Source organism: Mobula birostris, chromosome 2 (assembly GCF_030028105.1).
Source record: "Mobula birostris isolate sMobBir1 chromosome 2, sMobBir1.hap1, whole genome shotgun sequence".
Classification (NCBI taxonomy): domain Eukaryota; kingdom Metazoa; phylum Chordata; class Chondrichthyes; order Myliobatiformes; family Myliobatidae; genus Mobula; species Mobula birostris.
The window spans coordinates 131,853,949-131,877,564 of NC_092371.1; the positions used below are offsets into that span (position 1 = coordinate 131,853,949).

At 42.3% G+C, this 23,616-nt stretch overlaps 1 protein-coding gene across 6 annotated transcripts in view; it reads right to left on the bottom strand.

Moving 5' to 3' along the window:
* The window catches only part of disp1 (dispatched homolog 1 (Drosophila)), a 419,126-nt gene that overhangs the window by 330,489 nt on the left and 65,021 nt on the right, over nt 1–23,616 (bottom strand). Inside the window, exon 1 of one of the 6 annotated variants that reach the window (XM_072248272.1) lies at nt 19,509–19,528. The exons of the other annotated variants lie outside the window; for them this stretch is intronic. The gene's annotated coding sequence lies outside the window, so the exon portion shown is untranslated. Of the gene's footprint in view, nt 1–19,508; nt 19,529–23,616 lie in introns of those variants that run through there. 6 annotated transcript variants of the gene reach the window in all.

Genomic DNA, 23,616 nt, shown 5'->3' on the forward strand with positions numbered 1-23,616 from the left:
ATTTTAAGTACCAACTTTCAGAGCATGAACAAACCAGCAGGACTTGCTTCAAAAACTAATTGCTTTCAGCAAACCAAACAACTTAGACAGAATTTGAACAGGCATTCAGCAGAAATGGCAACTTCTGAAGACGTTAAATAAGAGCACACTGGGATACACGCATGAAAAGATGGAGGAGCCGTACTTGCTGCAAGAATTTCAGTTAAGTGGAACAAGGAATACAGAGAGCATAATGCAATTATACTTGTGATCATCTGGATATAGATGAATGGAAGAGCATTTGAGCAGGATAAATGAGGGTCACAGAGAGAGTCCATGCTGCCCATCAACCATAGAACATAGAATAGTACAGTACAGGCCCTTTGGCCCACAATGTTGTGCCGACCCTCAAACCCTGCCTCCCATATAAGCCCCCACCTTAGATTCCTCCATATACCTGTCTAGTAGTCTCTTAAACTTCACTAGTGTATCTGCCTCCACCACTGACTCAGGCAGTGCATTCCATGCACCAACCACACTCTGAGTAAAAAACCTTCCTCTAATATCCCCCTTGAACTTCCCACCCCTTACCTCTTGTCCTCTTGTATTGAGCAGTGGTGCCCTGGGGAAGAGGCGCTGGCTATCCACTCTATCTATTCCTCTTATTATCTTGTACACCTCTATCATGTCTCCTCTCATCCTCCTTCTCTCCAAAGAGTAAAGCTCTAGCTCCCTTAATCTCTGATCATAATGCATACTTTCTAAACCAGGCAGCATCCTGGTAAATCTCCTCTGTACCCTTTCCAATGCTTCCACATCCTTCCTATAGTGAGGTGACCAGAACTGGACACAATACTCCAAGTGTGGCCTAACCAGAGTTTTATAGAACTGCATCATTATATCGCGAATCTTAAACTCTATCCCTCGACTTCTGAAAGCTAACACCCCATAAGCTTTCTTAACTACCCTATCCACTTGTGAGGAAACTTTCAGGGATCTGTGGACATGTACCCCGAGATCCCTCTGCTCCTCCACACTACCAAGTATCCTCCATTTACTTTGTACTCTGCCTTGGAGTTTGTCCTTCCAAAGTGTACCACCTCACACTTCTCCAGGTTGAACTCCATCTGCCACTTCTCAGCCCACTTCTGCATCCTATCAATGACTCTCTGCAATCTTTGACAATCCTCTACACTATCTACAACACCACCAACCTTTGTGTCCTCTGCAAACTTGCCAACCCACCCTTCTACCCCCACATCCACATCATTAATAAAAATCACAAAAAGTAGAGGTCCCAGAACAGATCCTTGTGGGACACCACTAGTCACAATCCTCCAATCTGAATGTACTCCCTCCACCACCACCCTCTGCCTTCTGCAGGCAAGCCAATTCTGAATCCACCTGGCCAAACTTCCCTGGATCCCATGCCTTTTAACTTTCTGAATAAGCCTACCGTGTGGAACCTTGTCAAATGCCTTACTAAAATCCATATAGATCACATCCACTGCACTACCCTCATCTATATGCCTGGTCACCTCCTCAAAGAACTCTATCAGGCTTGTTAGACACGATCTGCCCTTCACAAAGCCATGCTGACTGTCCCTGATCAGACCATGATTCTCTAAATGCCTATAGATCCTATCTCTAAGAATCTTTTCCAACAGCTTTCCCACCACAGACGTAAGACTCACTGGTCTATAATTACCCGGACTATCCCTACTACCTTTTTTGAACAAGGGAACAACATTTGCCTCCCTCCAATCCTCCGGTACCATTCCCGTGGATAACGAGGACATAAAGATCCTAGCCAGAGGCTCAGCAATCTCTTCTCTCGCCTCGTGCAGCAGCCTGGGGAATATTCGTCGGGCCCCGGGGACTTATCTGTCCTAACGTATTTTAACAACTCCAACACCTCCTCTCCCTTAATATCAGCATGCTCCAGAACATCAACCTCACTCATATTGTCCTCACCATCATCAAGTTCCCTCTCATTGGTGAATACCGAAGAGAAGTATTCATTGAGGACCTCGCTCACTTCCACAGCCTTCAGGCACATCTTCCCACCTTTATCTCTAATCGGTCCTACCTTCACTCCTGATATCCTTTTTTCTTCACATAATTGAAGAATGCCTTGGGGTTTTCCTTTACCCTACTCGCCAAGGCCTTCTCATGCCCCCTCCTTGCTCTTCTCAGCCCCTTCTTAAGCTCCTTTCTTGGTTCCCTATATTCCTCAATAGACCCAGCTGATCCTCGCTTCCTAAACCTCATGTATGCTGCCTTCTTCCTCCTGACTAGATTTTCCACCTCACTTGTCACCCATGGTTCCTTCACCCTACCATTCTTTATCTTCCTCACAGGGACAAATTTATCCATTACATCCCGCAAGAGAACTCTAAACATCGACCACATGTCCATAGTACATTTCCCTGCAAAAACATCATCCCAATTCACACCCGCAAGTTCTAGCCTTATAGCCTCATAATTTGTCTTTCCCTAACTAAAAATTTTCCTGTCCTCTTTGATTCTATCCTTTTCCATGATAATTATAAAGGCCAGGGAGCGGTGGTTACTGTCCCCCAGATGATCACCCACTGAGAGATCTGTGAACTGACCCGGTTCATTACCTAGTACTAGATCTAGTATGGCATTCCCCCTGGTCGGCCTATCCACATACTGTGACAGGAATCCATCCTGGACACACTTAACAAATTCTGCCCCATCTAAACCCTTGGAACTAATCAGGTGCCAATCAATATTAGGGAAGTTAAAGTCACCCATGATAACAACCCTGTTATTTTTGCACCTTTCCAAAATCTGCCTCCCAATCTGCTCCTCTGTATCTCTGCTGCTACCAGGGGGCCTATAGAATACCCCCAGTAGAGTAACTGCTCCCTTCCTGTTCCTGACTTCCACCCATATTGACTCAAAAGAGGATCCTGCTACATTACCCACCCTTTCTGTAGCTGTAATAGTATCCCTGACCAGTAATGCCACCCCTCCTCCCCATTTTCCGCCCTCTCTATCCCTTTTAAAGCACTGAAATCCAGGAATATTGAGAATCCATTCCTGCCCTGGTGCCAGCCAAGTCTCTGTAATGGCCACTACATCATAATTCCACGTATGTATCCAAGCTCTCAGTTCATCACCTTTGTTCCTGATGCTTCTTGCATTGAGGTACACACATTTCAGCCCTTCTACCTTACTGTCTTTACACCGTTTATTCTGCTTCTCTTTCCTCAAAGCCTCTCTGTATGTTAGATCTGGCTTTACTCCATGCACTTCTTTCACTGCTCTATCGCTCTGGGTCCCATCCCCCTTGCAAATTAGTTTAGACCCTCCCGAACCATGCTAGCAAACCTACCTGCAAGGATATTGCTCCCCCTCAAGTTCAGGTGCAACTCATTCAATCTGCACAGGTCCCACCTTCCCCAGAAGAGATCCCAATGATCTAAAAATCTAAGACCCTGCTCCCTGCACCAACTCCTCAGCCACGCATTCAACTGCCATCTCCTCCAATTCTCACCATCTCTGTCACGTAGCACTGGCAGCAATCCTGAGAACGTCACCCTTGAGGTCCTGTTCTTCAGCCTTCTGCCTAATTCCCGGAACTCACACTTCAGAACCTCATCCCTCTTCCTGCCTACGTCGTTGGTCCCAACATGTATCACGACTTCTGGTTGCTTTCCCTCTCGTTCCAGGATGTCGTGCACCCGGTCAGAGACATCCCGGACCCTGGCACCCGGGAGGCAACAAACCATGCGGGTGTCCTTCTCACGTCCACAAAATCTCCTGTCTGCTCCCCTGACTATACAGTCTCCAATGACGACAGCTCCCCTTTTCTCCGTCCCACCCTTCTGCACCACAGGGTCAGAATCAGTGCCGGAGGCCCTGCCACCGTGGCTCACACCTGGTCGGTCGTCCCCGCCAACAGTATCCAGGACGGTAAACGTATTATTCAGGGGAATGGCTACAGGAGTGCTCTGCACTACCTGTCTGCTCACCTTCGCTTTCCCCCCTCTGACTGTCCCTCAACGACCTGCTTCCGACAGCTTAGGTGTGACCATCCATTTATACTCATCGTATTTTAATTCATGCTCTCCACATTTTTAATATGTTGGATTGTTGGATCATAGCTAACCAGCAGCAACATGTCCATTTTGAAATAAAGACTTTGAAGCCTGAGGTTCTACACCACCCAGGATCAAGAACAGCTACTTCCCTTCAACCATTCAGCTCCTGAACTAACCGGCAAAACTCTAATCACTATAGTTTAGCAACATTATGATTCCTTTGCAGTAAGGTGATTGTACTTTTGTTCCATTTGTGTTCTTTTCTTATAAAAATTACATCTGCACATATATGTGTATATAACAATAAACTCAACTGACTACCATTTTCAATTAACACAACATCATTATTTGGAAATACAGTGCATTCCAGTTAATTGGGGCAGCCATTTATTTGGGACAGCTCTTACTTAAAGAATAAAAGCTAATTGAAAAAAATAGCTGGGATTCCCTCCATTTATTTGGGACACTATGCCACTTAATTGGGGCAGGAAACTGCTGCCGGACAGTTTTTGACTAGTGTCAGTTGCATGCACTTGCATGGTCATTAGACATGGAGACATTAGTGCTTGGAGCAAACAGTTTTTAAATAGGATCAGATGTGTGTGTGCTTATGTTCAAAAAGCAGCGATTTTTCTCACTGATAAGAAGCGCAAAATAAACAGCAAAACAATTCAGAACTGTTTTGCTCACTGTGGTTTCATGCATTCAGGCTTGGAAATGCCAGAAATGGCCAGGAGTGAAAATGAAACAATTTTACTACCTCAACAAGTTAGGAACTACAAAAAAATTCAAAGGTATTGACAATCATCTTGAATGTTACAATGAAAGTGAAGATTTGGAGGATGCAATCATCAAAAACATTGTTTGAAGGCAGTCCATTATCTATCCTAGATGTCTGCACTGAATTTCTTCATTTATAGTCAAAAGAATGCAATGTGGATGAATTCCTATGTCGATAAGTATTAGAATCTAATACAGTTTTATAGAACCACAGTAGCATTGGTAGTGTTCTAATTTGCTCTGTATTTCACTCAAACTGATTAACAAATTGTGTATTTGTCTTTTTTATACCCTTTCAACTATTTCCATGAAACTTCGTCTCATTGGGGCAGCCGTTTAATTGGACCTAAACGTACTAGTCCCGATGTGCCCTAATTAACCAGAATCTACTGCATAATCACTAGTTCTTCACGATCATTCGGTCTAAGTTCTGGAACTCTTTTCCAAACAGTGCCTGAAAGACAGCAGTAGTTGAAGGTGGCAGCTCACCAATAGATGCTCAATGGCAATTCAGTATGGCCAGATAAATAAATACAATGCCAGTCCACCAAGTGACTCCAAAGTACCAACAAAAAGAGAAATAATGCTGTGAGTATGTTCAGTTCTTCACCCACAAGTCTTTACATTTGAGCAGAATATCATCTGCTACACCAGACTCCTCATTTGGCTTATGGCTTTTTCAACCTCTTGTCAGTCTGCAGTAGCAGAAAGATTGTACTAAGTTGTGTGATTTGAGGTGTAGCCAGGGACAGAATTTTGATTGAGGAATATTTGAAAGCACACCTTCCACAAGTGTGACTGTCTCTCTGTCCCTGAAAAACCCTCCTGCATTTTTGGTTCTCAGGTTAACCATCTCATTGTAAAATCTGCTCCTGTTGTGGTTATTGGTGAGTTGTTTGATCTGATCTTTTCACCTTCCATCTGTTTTTTTTTAGGTCATGAGATTGTTTTTCATGTGCCTGATGAGCTACTTTTCTTCCTTTCAAATAAGATGGAGATTTCAAACCTTCAGTTCATAATTAATTAGCTCCTGGATCTCCCAGTCGTTCTCAAACTAGACTAAGTGTTTTTGAATAAAGAAACCAACAGTACCTTCACAACTGTTAGTTTTGGTGACCAGGACAGTTCAAGCACCAGATATTCCATGCCTACTGTTTGTTGCAAGTCATCATCTTGCTTACAAGTACAAAATTAAAGAGTTCTGTATGCAGGGTCCTCAAAAGCCTCAATCTTCATAAGGGTCATAGAATTGTACAATATGGATACAGGCCATTCAGCCCAATTTGCTAACCCGACCGGGGGTACAATTCCATATTAACTGCATCTCCCTGCACTTGGCCCATTGCCATCTATACCCAAGCAATTCAAGTGGTCATCTAGACACTTAGTAAATCGTATCAATCGCCCAGCTCAATCGCTTCTCAAGCAGTGCATTCCAGGGACTTGCCACTCTCTGGGTGAAGAAGATTCATTCATTATCTCCTCTAGATCTCTTCCCCTTTATCTTAAATTTATGTTCTCCAGTTTTATCTTTGATTTAAGGAAGTTTCCCCACTTAACCTCCTCCATTCCAGGGAGAACAGACCTGGTTTCTCCAGTCTCCTTTCATAACTGAATTTCTCCATCCTACGCAATTCCTCTGTATCTTCTCTAATGCTCTCACATTCTTCCTTTAGCATGGTGACCATAACTGCACACTAAAGCCCCAAGCAAGGTTTATAAACTTTGAGCATAACTCCCCCTCCCCCATTTCTGTATTCCACAAGCTTTCTTAACCATATTTTCTACCTGTGTTTCCACCTTCGTGAACTGATGGACCTGTACTCCAAGGTTTCTCAAGTCATCACTGATCTCTAAGCCAAGAATTCATGACCTTTGTTCATTCCATGGAATAATACCATTAACTAAGGATTCCATGGACCCCAGATTGGGAACTCCTGCCCAAGACCCTACCATTAATGGTGTACATTTTGGCATCAGTAGTACAGACCACCCACAGGTGACAAATGGGTTTGATTTTTACCAACGTCCATTGATTAATTTTGTTTGTGAGTCAGAAATTACACAAAAATCACTATTAGGTGAACATATCTCTACACATGTAATTAAAACCATCAAAAGCACATAGGACTGATAAGGAAGAACAAACAATAACATTGGGGGGGGGGGTAATATGTTCATTGAACCGATAAATAAAGTAATGGGAGCTCAATCATATGTGGGAGTTTCCAGAAGTTTGATATTCGTAACACAGCAAGGGCCTGTACTTCAAAAATGTATCTCACATTTACCTGGATTAAACCCATATGCCATTTTCCGCCTGTTTTACCAACAGATTATCACTCTGCAGCCTACGACTATTTGCAGCCTACGACTATTTCCTGCACTATCAACAACTCTCCAATCCTTATGTCATCTGCAAACCTACTCATCATGCCTCCCTCTCATGAACCCTTACGAATTTAACCATACTGTTTTGGGTCTGGTGTCATAAGACTAGACTGGGTAAGACTGAATGCACATTAGAAACGAGGCAACGTTTTACAACAATCCTGTAGCTTGATGGTCTCCATTCCTGACATGTGTACTTTATTCCATATTTTTTGATTATTGCTTTTAAATTCCCCAATGACCCAGGGGAGTCCAAATTCTTCTGTCTGGATGACAATGACCCACAACCAATAAAGCACAGGATGCCAAAAAAGTTAAGAGTCTATCTACGCTGTTCCATAAGAACTAATAATTGAGAACAGTGACATTTTCATTTGTAAAATCAGCAAAAACATATAATGAAGACAGACACTTGTCCCCTTTTTACGAATGTGTTTTACAGTCTGTATTCATTGCTATGGTGCTAGACAGTGCCAAGTAGAGCAAATAGAAATCAGGTCATTTTGGCTCAACTTCAATCAGCAGTCAATGGATGTTATTCAGGAGGATCAGACTTTATTACAGTAAACGCAGAAAAACATCAAATCCTGCCAAGCTTGGAAAGATTTGAACTGAACTACATAAAAAGGCTCCTATCCCTAAAAATGAAAAAAAAAGTACATCAAAAATCTCAATCTGGAGAAGACTGAGTATTGCATATTTGTCCATCAAACCCAGCAATGAGACATTATCTATATTTACTATTTAAACAAGTTTCAATATCATGTATAAAGCAATGAAATAAAGCTGTATTTCAATGTACCGCAGCTCTAAGGACTATCAGTCGAATTTACAAATGATAATTGAACCAGGCTCCACAATAAATAGGCTGCAGTAACAATGATGACTGAACAGATCTCTGCCACAGCGATATAAAACTGTTCAAAGCTCCATCGTTTACAAGTCTGAATTACGTCTGAAGAAATTGCAATTTGGTAAGCACAGCACATGGAAAAAGATTTATAACATTCCAAATAGCCTCTGTTGAACTTAAATATGCCAAAATCTTATCCTGCTGCATTTATTTCATTTTAATTAAGCTTAATCACGTTGTTGAAGGGGAAAAAATGATTGTCTATCTCTTCACAGAATTACTGACACAATTCGCTCCACTGCTTCTAGGGCAGTCTGCTCCACATTACGTATGAAATGGTTAAGTCTAAACCACCTTGTCCACCCTTTCTTCTCCTGCATTCCTAATCACAGAGTCTGCACCAACTTAAAACTAATTATTATGATTCATTGTGTAGAACATTAGAAATAAAATTCTAGTTTCCTTCATGGTTCACCTATTACATAGCTCAAGTACATTACACTGACTTGACACTGCACCAGTTTACAGTCTAGGTACACGCACATACACACAAAGTAAATTAGGAAACAATAACGAAAGGTCAACAATTAAATACCAAATAGTTAACAAATGATATATTACACTTTGTACATTAAACTGTTCATATGGAAAGCACTGAAGCTCAGCCCTCATTAAAGCCAGACCTCTTGCTCCACAGTTTATTCCATAAAGAGGTGGAAAGGTTCCAAAGGACCACCTTCTCCACAGTTTTAACATTGCACATACCCACAGACTGCTTTGTCATCCTGTCGCACACACTGTGAGAGATTATCAAAGTACTAAAAACAACATGATTCTCAGGGATGGTGCTCTGAATGCAACACCCCAACAGAGTAGAACGGTTTACACAGGCATCAGAAGGGTTATAGGGAAGAGGCTCTATCCTCATTCAGGGAAGTGGTAAGGGAATAGTGTAAACAAGATAGCTTAAGCTGTTTTAAAAATATATTCCTCGGTTTTAGAATGTTTGAAATCTAAACAGTATGTTGAATAGTTAAAAGGATAATTTGAGGTTTTGGGAAACTACTAAACATTTTTATATCAGGTTTTAAGGTTGCAGGAAACCACAGGAGGTAAATGGAGAGCAGCAGTTGGTATCCGCAATAATTTCCAGTTTTAGAGTTTCTTTAACTTTGTAAACTTGTCCCAAACCACTCCACATGCAAAACAATATGTAGTAACTGAATTCAGTGTCAAAACCAATAGATTATACCAAAGTCAGCAGCATAGTGAGATATTTAAGAAATGAGTTCCAAAGAAAACAATTCAAGGTAACTATCCTGTAACCAGATGACAGATGCCCAAAGGTCAAAAATGCACGTGGCCAGGGTCGGAGAAACAGGGAATGAATTGGCATGTTCTCTATGAGAAGCATATAGCATTACTGGGGGCATTTTGACAGCAATGATATGATGGAGTCAAATGCAAAAGTTTAAACATGAATTAATGAACGCACAGGAGTCTCCAAAGGCAGGATTTGGAAAATCAAGGCAGAAGGCTGAGGAAGCGTGGATATCAGGTCGATGAGGTGGGGGCAGAGAGGATAGAGATACACAGAATTCTGGAAATAATAGTACAAGAACAAAATTATGGTAAAATAAAATATATGGGTGAAAGCTGAGAAGCCAGTGAAGTGATTTGCAAAGGCCTCACTCTTTTTAGAGGTACATGTAAAAGAGTGTGCCATCTTCTAAGAAAGTGAAAGGCCACTGATGACACATTTATGTTTTTACTTGTGATCTATGAACACCAAAAGCAGATGGAAAGAAATATTAGGGGCACAAGAGGCAGAGAGAAAATGTGGAGCAACCAGGAACAATTAAACAGGTTCTAAACAGGTTAACAATCAGGATCTCATGGAAAAATGTACCTCATGTACAGATACTACAGTGTCTACTGTCACTTATATAAGCTATCTTATGTACTTATATTTGTTGTGTTTATTATTATTATATTTTATCTTTTGTGGGGGGTTTTTTGTCCTGCATTAGATCCAGAGTAATAATTATTTCATTCTCTTTTACACGTGCACAGGAAATTACACTAAACAATCTTTAATCGTGATCTTGGAATTACCTTCCGTGCAACATGCTTATGGGGATGGAAATAATTATTGTGATCACATGTGGTATCTGCATGAGAATAGGTTGCATCTAATTGAAATATCCTTGCTGGGAGGTTTGCTCACACCACTCCACTCAGGAGGGCTTAAATTAATCTGCCACGAGGGTGACAAACATAGAAGCAGGGCAACAGGTAGGAGAAAAGTTTAGAAGGTAAATCAAGCAAGTCCAAAGAGCAGAGCAGAGCAGATAGAGGCAAATTAAATTAAGGAACATTTAGGTTTATTACTGGCACTGACATATGCCATGAAATTTTCTGTTTTGTAGCAGTAGTACAGTGCAAGATAAAGAATTACTATAAGTTACAATAAAAAAACAAATAGTGCAAAGTAGTACAGGGAAGTAGGGTTCATGGAGCACTCAGAAATCTCACGGCAGAGGGGAAGCTGTTCCTAAAACAATGAGTATAGGTCCTCAGGCTTCTGTAAGTCCTCCCTGACATAGTAATAAGAAGAGGACACATCCTTGAAGTTGGATACTACCTTCTTGAGATTTTATCTTTTAAAGAAGTCCTCGATGGTGGGGAGGCTGAGTCTACAACCCTTTACAGCTTTTTGCCCCCATCCTGTGCATTGGAACCTCCATAACAGACAGTGATGCAAATGGTCAGCATGGTCAAACAGGTATGTTCCCAAAGTGTTATTCCCTAAATAGAAAACGTCTGCGCGCGACTGTTTAACATGGGGAGGCTGATGCGTGGACAGCCTTCATACGGTCCTTGACAGATCAGGGTCAGGTTCCATGGCACGGAATGGCATGCACATCTGTAGATATTTGCAAGTCTTTGATGAGATACCCAATCTCCTCAAACTCCAAATGAAATATAGCCATTGGCCTGCCTTCTTCATAATTACATCATTTGTGAGCTCAGAAAAGATCTTCTGAGATGTTTCATTCCAACTTGAAGCTGCTCACCCTTTTCCACTGCTGTGGAAAAGGGTGAGCAGTCCACACTATCTTCGTGTGGACTGCTGTGTGTTCTCCCAATTTCCTTTATGAAGTCCAAACTTCATAATTCCTTGGTCAATCAATTCCTTGGTCTTACTGATATTGAATGTAAGATTGTTGCCGTGACACCACACAAACAGCTGATCTATCTCACTCCTGTACACCACCTTGTCACCATCTGAGATTCAGCCAACAATAGTGTCAACAGCAAATTTATAGATGGCATTTGAGCAGTGCCTAGCCACAGTTATGAGTGTAGAAAGTGGAGAAGCAGGCTTAAAAATTGATCTTTGAGGCACATGTGTATTAACTGACAGTAAGGAGAAAACATTATTTCCAATGTACATTGTTGTCTTCAGATGAGGAATGGAATAACAGAACTAATGTGTGTAAATGGGATTAGTGTGGGTGGCATAAACATCTGCACTGAGATAGTGGACAGCAGGACCCCTTTTTCTACTTCCGGGGCACCTAGGGGTGACTCATGTAGCAGCAGAACACTCAATGGATAGAGTTAAATATCCTTGTTACAGCCTGATACAGCTAAAAAAGCACAACCGCTTCCAAGGTCAGTACAAAGATGTCTTAATGCAATTAAACAAAGTATCATTGCCGATTGGGGACAGGGAATATGGTTGCAGTCAGGGATACAGTACATTTAGGGAAAGGGGCTTTTAAACTCCCAATACCAACCATCTTGCTGGCAAATGTGCAGTCTCTGGTGAATAAAATCGATGATCTCAGAGCTAAGGTGTTGAATTAGAGGGATATTAGGACCACTTGTGTCCTTTGTTTCACGGAATCCTGATTAAACCCTTCCACACTGGATGTAGCAATTCTGCGATTCAGATTGATGGGTTTACTATACACCGTCAGGATAGATCTATTGTCTCTCAAAAGCACAGGTATACCTCAGGGTCAACTCTTCTTGGTGCACAAATATATCAGTGCTATCCCAATACTGCTCACCAGACCTGGAATATTTAACAGTTAAGTGCCATTCTTTTTGCCTATCGTGGGAGATTTCTGGGGTCATTTTGGTAGTAGTATACATTCCACCTCAGGCCAATGTCAATCAGGCTTTAGATGATCTGAGCAATGGGATCAACATGCACAAAACAGCGCACCCTAACGCCTTCACCATTGTTTTGGGGGATTTTAACCAGGCCAATCTGAAAAAAAAATCCACTAAGCAATTACCATCAACAGACCACTTGCAATACCAGAGGAAACAACACACTGGACCATTGCTACACCCTCAAGAATGCCTACTGTGCTATTCCATGCCCTCACTTTGGGAAGTCTGATCACCTGGCTGTACTTCTATTCCGAGTATAGGCAGAGACTGAAGACTGCAGCACCAGTAGTGAGGACCAAGAAGGTTTGGACAAGGGAAGTACAGGAGAGCCTACAGGCCTGCTTTGAATCAGTGGACTGGACTGTATTCAGGGATTCATCTTCGAACCTAGATGGGTATACTACAGTTGTTACCAACTTCATTAAAACCTGTGTGGATGAGTGTATGCCTACAAAGACTTACTGTACATTCCCAACCCAAAAGCCATGGATGAACCAGAAGGTACATCTAATTCCAGCACACTCAGCACTTGTGGTAGTAGACTAACAGATTATCCAGGCTATCTAGTGTTATTTCACTAGTATTCCAACATAATTTTGACACAAATACAACGGAGAAGTACAATACAAATGAAAGTCCTCGACCAGAAATGTCGACTGTCCATTATTCTCTCCAAAGATTCAGTATTATCAGCTTTTTCTCAATCTTCTTGTTTGAATCAGAATCAGGTTTAATATTACTGGCATACAGTATGTCGTGAAATTTGTTGTTTTGCTGCAGCAGTACATTGCAATGTGTGTATGGCCTCCATCAGTCGTGGTCGACCATGGGTACTGCGCCTCTGGTAGTAGGCTGGAGTGGCCTCTCCAGGGCGCAAGCCAGGGCAGAGCTGATATGGAGATCCCTCTGCTGTCCATGCATTGCGACTCCCCCTCTCCATACTGATGACAGGTCCAAAGGAACGACAAGAATCGACACAGTTTGGTGCCAGCAGCATCGCAGGAGTTGCCGTACCGGTGCTGGGTACAGCAATCAGCCTCTTTCCGGACTCCAACTCCGTCTTTTTCTTCGGGCTTTACTCCCAAAGCCTTTCCCGTGAGCAGGTATAGCCCCAAGGCAGCGGAGGTTTGAAATCGGAGTTTTCCCTCTCCTAGATGAGCTACCATCCATGGATAACGAGCTCCATCTGCCCGGAGCAACTGGTTTTAAGGCACCAGTGGCCCGCCTTTGCCCCTCCTCCTGTCAGTGAGATCAGCTCCCCCCGGCATAAGAACTATGCCACATGTGAAGGCCAGGAGTTGGATTTGGTTGTCAGAGGCTGTTTGAGATGCACGTCATGAAGAGCATTTGTTTAGCAGTGGGAGCTCGTCCCCACCACCAACCTCGGCTATGACTACCTTTGCAATACACAATAATAAAAACTATAAATTACAATAAGAATTGGAAAAAGAAATTTAAATTAAATAATGCAAAAAAGGGAAAAAAACTGAGGTAATGTTCACGGGTTCATTGTCTATTCAGAAATCTGATGAAGAAGCTGCTCCCGAAACATTGAGCATCTGCATTCAGGCTCCTGTACCACATCCTTGAAGCTAGCAGTGAGAAGAGGGCATGTTCTGAGTGATGAAGTAATGCCTTTGAAGGTGTCCTGGATGCTGGAGAGGCTGTCTGAGTTTGCAGCCCTGCAGCTTTTTCCAATCCTGTGCAGTGGCCCCTCCATACCAGTTGGTGATGCAGCCAGTTAGAATGCTCTCCAGGGTACATCTATAGAAATTTGCAAGTGTCTATGGTGGCATACCAATTCTCCTCAAACTCCTAATGAAATATAGCTGCTGTTGTGCCTTCTTTGTAATTACATTAATTGTTGAGTCCAGGATAGCTTCTCAGAGATGATGACATACAGGAACTTGAAACTACTCATCCTTTCAACTCCTGATCCTTCGATGAGGACTGGTGCTCCCTCAACTTCCCCTTCCTGACGTTCACAATCAAATTCCTTGGTCTTAATGACATTGAGTGCAAGGCTATTGCTGAGAAACCACACAGCCAGCTAATCTATGTTATGCCTGTACGGCTCCTCATCACCATCTCAGTTCTACCGACAATAGTTGAGTCATTGGTAAATTTATAGATGATGTTTGAGCTGTGCCCAGCCACACAATCATGGGTGTAGAAAGAGAGCAGAGCAGTGGGCTAAGCACACATCCTTTAGGTGCGTCAGTGTTGATTGTCAGTGAAGAGGAGATGTTATTTCCAATCCGTACAAACTGTGATCTCCTGGTGAGGAAGAGGGAGGTACGGAGGCCCAGGTTTTGGAGTTTGTTGATTAGAACTGAGAGTATGATTGTGTTGAATACTAGGCTGTAATCAATAAGCAGCAGCATGATACAGGTATTACAATTGTCCAGGTGATCCAAGTGAGATTGCATTTGCTGTCAATCTGTTCTGGCGATAGGCGAAGTATAGCAAGCCACGTCCTTATTTTGGCAGAAGTTGATTCTAGCCATGACCAACCTCTCAAAACACTTCATCATAATAGATGTGAGTAGCACTGGACAATAGTCATTGCGGCAGCTCACCCTGCTCTCGAACACTCGAGCATTGTCACTGTGGGGTACTGTAAGGGGCGGAAACATACATAATTCATAACCACCGACATTGAGTTGGAGTTCACTTTAACAGGCTCATCTGACATAATGAAGTAATTATGTAAAGTACTTTTACCACACTTTGTGTTCAGTATTTGGTGTTCAATAAATTAGTTATTACAGGTTTCCTTAAACACAACGCCTCATGTCATTCTATTTGCAAAAACCTACATTGGTGACCCTGTGATGCCCTAGGATGATTCCAGTATTACTAAACATGTCGGCCAATGCAGTCACTTTGAAACTGCTGGAGTTTTGGGAGCAAAATGCAGCTTAGTTTGTACAAGCTGAGGCCCAACTCTGCTGCTAGAAATCTCTGTCCACAACATCAAATTCTAGTCTGTATTACTATCGCTCAGCAACTCCACAGCTGCGAGAGTGGTGAGTTTACTAGAACACCCGCCTAAACATGATCAATACCGATCACTGAAAACTCACCTTTTACAGACTTTTGGACCATCAGAGTCTGAGCGTACCAAATAGCAGCTCTCTTCACCCAGTCTCGGTGATGTTAGGCCTTCGGAGCTAATAAACCACATGAAATCACCATCTTTCTTTTATTCTTTTAAAAAAATCTTCATGCAGCAAATGCATGATTAAGTTTGCATAGCCCTCGCTAATACACCCATGAAAAGCTATAGGGAACTTGCTAACATGGCTAATAGTCTATGTAACTCTCGCTTCGGCTAGCAGCTTAATATAGGAGGTGATAGCCCTTGGCCTGGCCAAACTTAAGAAATCTCGTTTGGGTGGATGCTGCATGATGTGTCCCCTGTCACAAATCAGTACCCCGAAATAACAAACAGCACACAATATGCGATTAATCGATTGAGCTTTATAATTCTTATTTCAACTGTATGGTTATTGGTGGCATCTGTTAGTCTCACGAGACCATGGATCTGCGCCTGGAAATTCTTGCTTCAGACTGTGTTAGAGCAGTGTCTGTTGAGGCTGTAGAGTCCCACACGGGAGTGCTTGAAGGCGCTATCCTCCAGTGTTGTCTTGGTGCTCTTTTTCCGACGAGTGCGTTTTTCTCGTCAGTTAGTACAGAAAACAAAAAAAAAATGAAAAAGGGCCCATTCTCATGGAGGAGTCTATTGCGCAATGTTGGAGCTCACTGATAAGCCGGTCGTCCACCATTAACCTCCTCCAATCATCGCTGACCTTCGGACCCTCACTCCATTCAGCGGTCTACCAACTCTCTCCATTCGCATCTTCTCTCATCCTCTCTTCCCGGCAAAAAAAAAATCGCAAAAACCTCTCTTCCAGACTCACAAGAACAATATTTCTCTCATTGGATAGCCCCGCATTCCAAAACCCCATTATCTTCAGTTGTAATCCATACTTTACTGCTAAAGAGAAACCATTACCTTAGCAGTGAAACATTACAGAAAGGCCATTACCTTAGCAGTGAAACCTTACAGCACATTACATCTACACTCGGCCAGGCAGTGGTGCATCATTCCTCCTCCTTTCCCTAACTCAATAAGCCCAGTCAGCAAGGTCCCCAACATAAGGATACCAGTGCCTACCAAACAGATGACGCAGGGTCTGTGTTCTCGCCATGCTCACTTTGGCACAAATGCTGGGAAGTGTCGACCGTTTTCCAGCTTTGACAGTGCCAGTGCATCAGGACAGAGGTCTGTGAACACCATGGGTTCCAGCTGTTCGGGTCGTCTACTGTTCATTATGGACACCTTTTCAGGGTGACACTTCCTGTGTGACACAGTTACCTCAAGTGAGGGAAACAGACAGAGGAATAAAACTTCACCAGAGGCCACCAATGGAAACAGGATCCAGACTTGTGGGACACAACGGAAGACACTCTGCTTCAGTGGCAACTTTACATATTGGACTTTGTCCTGGCTAAAGTGGCTAGACCTCTGCTTGGTGCAGATTTCCTGTGTCCCCAAGACTATTGGTTGATCTCTCAAACTACTGGCTTGCGGATGTCAAGGACTTTGGGTTGTTACCCTGCTCCCCCAGTAAGTTCCCCACAACGATTCTGTCAGGTGCATGCACCACCGCCTGTGAGTTTACTCAACTGCTGGGCAAATTCCCAAACCTCATCAAGCCCAGATTCTCCACTAGAGTCAAAAAACATGGGGTTGAGCACCACATTCCCACAAATGGCACGCCAGTCCATGCCTGGAGGGTTTGCCAACATGGAAAGACTGCATTGTATGCCAGTCAAGTAGCCCCTGGGCTTCACCCCTCCATATGGTCCCCAAGTTGGATGGTATTGCCGCCCATGTAGTGATCACTGATACTGTAATGAGGTCACCACCCCCAATCATCACCCACTCCCACATATCCAATGCTTTTCCGCACATTTGGCTGGGAAGTTAACTCCCTGAGAAAAGGTTTGACTATGTCTAGGTGGACCTTGAAACCCTCCTGTGGTTTCACACACTTCCTTACCATAGTGGACCATACCACAAGGTGGCCAGATGTTGTTCCTCTAGCATTGACGACAACAGTAGACATCGCTTGGACGTTCATCAGCACCTGGGTTGCTCAGTTTGGCACCTCAGCTGATATTTCCTCTGACCACGGTGCCCAATTCATATCAAACCTCTGGGCTGCAATGGCCAAGACCTTAGGCGTTAGGCTACATCACACCACAGTGTATCACCCGCAGTCCAATGGCCGATGTGAGCGGTTTTACCACTCCTTAAAGGCTGCTCTGAAGGCTTCCCTGACTGATGAGTGTTGGTATCATTATCTCCCATGTGTCCTGCTGGGGCTTGGAACAGCTCCAAAAGAGTCATCTGTAGCTGAGTTGGTATACGGGCAGCCATTATGAGGGCCAGATGATTTTATACCTCCACAATTACCCAGCTGGCCTCTCAACAGCATTCCACCCTCCTCAGTAAATTCCTTTTCACCTATTCTTACTCCCATCCTGACGTACAGCATTCTTGGGTTTCTGTTGACCTACATTCCACCTTGTTTGTTTTCGTCCACTATGATGCACACCAACTCCCCTTGGGCCGCCTTACAATAGCCCGTTCCATGTTTTGGAACAGAGAGAAAAGACTTATCATAGATAAGAAGGGTAAACCTGAATGTATTTTGGTAGATTGCCTTAAACCAGCCCACCATTGTAGGATTCTGCTACCATACTCCTGCCGCCACAACATGACCATGAGCGTGACAACAAAACTTTGGACAAGCCAGAGGCCTTTACTGTTCCTCCAACCATGGAACATAGGACCTGAGATGGGTGGTTCATCTGAGATAGGCTCACAATGTCGGTTTTAGTGAATTCTGGGGGAGGGGGGCCTGTTTAGGGTAATGTAATTGGCAGAAATGTACATAATTCACGGCTACTGACATTGAGTTGGGGTTCACTTTAAGAGGCTGGTCTGACATGCTTATGTAATTACGTAAGTGCTTTGCGTTCACCGTTTGGAGTTCGATAAATGGGTTGTTACAGTTTTTCTTAAACGTAATATCTCATGCTGTTTTATTTGCAAAAACCTACATGGCTACATATTTTAGCAGCTGCGGTCTTTTCCTCCACAATTTTAATTTTTTAAAAAAATATAAACATGTGTTATGCAGTAACATTCCAATGAGCCCAGCAACTTTCAGATCATGGGAACCAGTGCCCTGGCAAGTGGATCAAGCGTACAAGAAACAGGGCCACGGATACAAAAATACCAGGATTTCTACATGGTTAAATACTTATATATTACTAGAGTCACAGGCTGTCTGTTCTTTCCTACTACAGTAGTAGTATCCTCCAGTTTATTGTGTATTTCCTTGCCTGGCAACTCGGACTCAAATACATTACCTCACTCCACCATGGATTGAATTCCATCTGCCAAGTTTCTGCCTGGCTGACCAAATCAACTATTTTTGTGCTGTATAAAGTCTTCTGCCACAGTGTAACCTACATGGTTACTTTTTTGCTCAAATATAATTCCTGTTCACCAATTTGAAATGTCGAGTAGTTTTTCTCTCCACAGAGCCTGTCCTAGCCCTGTTCCTTGTATATATGCATTCATGCATGTACATTTGAGTACTGAGTTTTGTGGAATTTGCAAGAATGCCCATCAACTATTATAGACAATAGACAATAGATGCAGAAGTATTGTTCTGTCCTTCTTGCCACAGATCATTGTTTAGATCCAATATGCCACCCTCCCATGGCCTTGCAATGTAGGAACCTTACTAAAATCCACATCAATTATGCCATACGAACTCCCTCATTGACCCTCCTTAATATCTCCTTTAAGAATTGATTCCAATCATTTGCTCACAAGCCAAAAAAAAAAAAAAACTGGCTTCAGTTGGTTCACATCTTCCTTCTGTTTTTAAAAAAATTCATTTTTAGCTCCTATAACCAGGGAGGGCTATTTAAAAAAAAACCAGAGCCTCTGCAACTTTCTCCTTTATTTATTTTAAGAACCAAGGAGTATTTAGTCTAAATGTGGTGATTTATCTGCACCCAAAAATTCTACCCCCTTTTACAGTCCCTCTTGTATTACCTTCTTCTAGACGATCAAAAAATTTGCACACTTTCCACATAAGTACATAAACAGCATCATTTCCCTCTTCTGGGAAAACCACCACAAAATATTCATTTACCTGTTAACTTTGCTCTCTAACAGGTCCTATACATTTCTTGCTCTTTACAAAGAAAACAGGGTTTTATAGTTGTTTGAGCAACACACATCAAAGTTGCTGGTGAACGCAGCAGGCCAGGCAGCATCTGTAGGAAGAGGTGTAGTCGACGTTTCAGGCCGAGACACTTCGTTTTTTATAGTTGTTTAGACTGTTATTTCTTGTTTAGCATAATACATTTTCCTGTCAAACACTTCATTAAAAATATCTCCCATCATTATTCCACACTATTGCTGGCCAATATTGCCATCTATTTTATCTTCCCAAATTTTATCTTCAGCTTCTCAGAACCACATTTTCTTTAACGTGTTAACATAGTATCACTATACTTTCATACTTCTCCAATATCGCCCTGATATATACTGTATTTAATGTTTATTATTGTTCCCCTACTTTTACTCATCAACTGTTCTACTTCACTTCCCATTTTGAGATTCAAAGGCGAATCCTCCCTTACTAGGTTACTTAAATAATAGTTTAAGTTAAGAATCCCTTATACAATATGGGGATAGTCTGAATTGCTGCAATTCGTTATTTTAGAGCCATGGAATTGAATAGCATAGACACGGGCCCTTTGACTACTTTCTTCATGCCAACCATGAGCCCATCTATGCCAAGCCCATTTGCCACAATAGGTTCATATCCGTCTGATCCTTCCCTATTTTTCAAGTGTTATAAAAGGGAAGAGCAAAGTACAAATACAATGGCAAAAAGCTACAGGATGATTTTATACATAAGTATAGTGGGGTACTTTGTTTACCAAGATTGTAATAGTACTAGGGGCAAAAAGGAAGAAATGTTTCTAAAATCTAGGATGACTTTCAAGAGCAGAATATTTCTATTTCACAAAGGAGTTATTGCTAGATCTGGTTTTACAGGTCACTCAAATACACCAGATTTCAGAAGATCAACATTCGGGAGGGGGTGTTCAAGGCATTACAAGACTCAGTTTAATTTTAGGAAAGGAGGAGCAAACTAAATTAAACTAAATTAATTAGTTGCAGAGGTTCAATTTCAATGGGCTTAAAGTGGATCTGTCCCAAGAAAATTAGAGTCAAAAGTTAACAGGCAAAACTGCAAGAAATTCAGATTTATTTATTACATGTACATCAAAATATACAGTGAAATGTGTCATTTACATTAACAACCTACACACCTATCGACATGCTGGGGGCAGCCTGAAATATCGCTACATATTCCGACACAAATATAGATGACCACAACGCCCAAAAGAACAACAAAGAACTCAACAAAACACGTCCTTTCCTCTCTCTCACCCACGTAGACAGACAGAAATTCAACTCCAGGACAGGCCTCTGGGCCTCTAAACTTCAGTCACTGGGCTACGACTTTCAGACTGCCAATCAACCTTTGGGTTCAATCTTCAGTACTGACCACCAAACTAGCTGATGACGAGGACCAGTGGCTTGAACTCCGAGCACACCAAATGGCCGGTCCTCGTACCTCCTGCTCACACAGACATGCACCAACTTCGAGCAGGCTGATCACTACATGTCCTTCATTCCCACACACACATTGCTGGTCTTGGAGTGTGGAGTGCGGACCTCTAGCTCAACATTCCTGCCCCTGAACCCTAACTCCCCTCTGTCCCCAAAACCATTCCTACGAATTTGAAAGAAACAAATCTAAGCCACAATCTGAATGGAGGCCACAACTTGACGCCATCTTGAAATCCTGACATGTGTTAGTCTATACACTCTGCAGTAGCTATCAACATGCATGGAATCTACTTGCCACGCATACTTCACACTTCCAAACCCAGGGACGCATATCCCAACATTCACCAGCCTGTTTCCTTAAACCGGGGGGCGGGGGGGGGGGATTATCACTGCAGTTGGATAAAATGGATTTATTCTCAACAAGTTATAGGAGGTTGAAAAGCGACTTTATAATAAAATTATGCGGGGTATAGACCAGAAAGATTATCAGAATCTTTTTCCCAGATCATGGAAGCCTGGAAATAGATGGGACATGCTTAGTGATAGGGGAGAAATTTAAAGATTTGAGAGATAAATTCAGCCCCCCAACACCCCATCCAGGGGGGTGTGTTTAGATGGAATAAGCCACCAGAGGATATGGTAAAGGCAGATGAAGTTACAATGTTTAAAAGGCATTTGGATAAATACTTGGAAAGGAAACATGTAAGCCTAACACAGACAAATGGGATTAGTGTACATTGGTGTCAGTCAGCATGGATGATGTCTGCAGGTCTTGCCAGAATGGAATTGTAATTCAATTCTATGAAGAACAAGGGGTTATCTTTAAAGAAAAGGTGGTCCAGATACAGATGGAGGCACATTCCCAGGAGGAGGAAAAGAAAAAGTAAATCCAAAGCACCCCCCTCTACTTTCCTTCCTCCTTCCCTTTCTTCCATGGTCCACTGTCTTCTCCTGTCAGTTTCCTTCTTCAGCCCCTCTACCTCTTCCAACTATCCCCTCCCAACTTCTTACCTGATCCCCCCCCCCGCCTCCCCACTTCCTCACACACCCAGGTTCACACTCACCGGGTCTCCAATCACCTGCCAGCTTGTACTCCTTCCCTTCCTGCCACCTTCTTATTCTGGATTCTGCCCCCTTCCTTTCCAGTCCTGATGAAGGGTCTCGGACAGAAATGTTGACTCTATCTCCCTCCAGAGATACAGAGGAAAATAAAGGGAAAAAACACCTTTGACAAGTATTGGGTTGCATCCCAGTAGAAGCAGATTGATTATAAAAGAATCAAAAGTGAAGTGAAAACTAAAATGAGAGGCAAAGAAAGCATTCGAGATTTTATAGTTGTCAAAGGCATATAATTATAGAAGGGAGTAATTGAAAGAGTAGGGCCTATTAAGGACAAAAAAGGGAACACGTTGAAGATACTGCTGAAATACAAAGTGAGTAATCAAACAAAAAAAAAATTGCTAGAAACATTGAGCCGATTAGTCAGCATCAGTGGAAACAGAGTTGATGTTTCTGGGTCAAAACCTCTATCATAAGTTGGGTACTAAATGAGTACTCAATGTTCCTAAGAAAGACGGGAGACAGAGCAAATAGTTGAGACATTAAATATTTTTAAAATTGGCAGCACGGTATCAGAAAGGTTGGTTAAACCACAGCAGGTATATTACCAGGAAAAGAAAAAAAAGAGAGGCACTGTCAGATATTGAGGAAAGATATCAAGGGTATTAACCATAATCTTTCATTGCTCTTGGGATATGGAAGTGGTAGTAGGGTAAAGTGGTGAATGTAACTCCTTTGTTCATAACAAGGAGTGAGGGTCCCTAAAATCACAGGCCAGTCAGTTAACCTCAGTAGAGGAAAATTTATTGGAAATATTGGATGCAAGACTGGATTAGTAGTTATCTGGGGGAACATGAATCAATTGAGGCAATTTGTGAAGGGAAAATCATGTTTAACCAATCTGATACATCAATGAGGTAATGGATAGAGTTGATGAGGGTAATGCAGTTGAAGTCATGCATGTGGACTTCCGGAGGCTTTTGAAAAGGTGCTGCACAACAGACTTACAAGCAAATCATAAAAGAACATGCAAAATAGGGATATTGTTAGCATGGACATGAAACTGGCTATGGCGGAAAAACAATAGGCTATTGCGATTGTTCTTTTTGGACAGGAGTAAGATTAATAGGAGTGTTTTCCAAAAAGTGATGCTGTGACCATTAAATTTTAAAAAAGATACGGATGATCTAGACTTGGAAATAAAAGCCACAATTTCTAAATATGTGGAAAGTCAAATGGTGGTATTGTGAACTGTAAAGAAGACTAATAAATTGCAGCAGTATGTAAACAGGATAAAGTTTAATGCAGAGAAAACAGTGATAAATTCTGAAAAGACATTGAGACAATATGAACAAAAAACAATACAGCACAGGACCAAACCCTTTAGTCCACAAAGTCTGCTTTTAAAAGAAAATTCTCTTGCAAATCTCCTTTGAACATTCTACCGTCAAGAATCTGAAATTTCCATCTTGGGAGAAAAGACTGACTACCTACTCTATCTATGCCTCTCATAATTTGACATATTTCTATCAGATCTCTCCTCAGCCTACAAT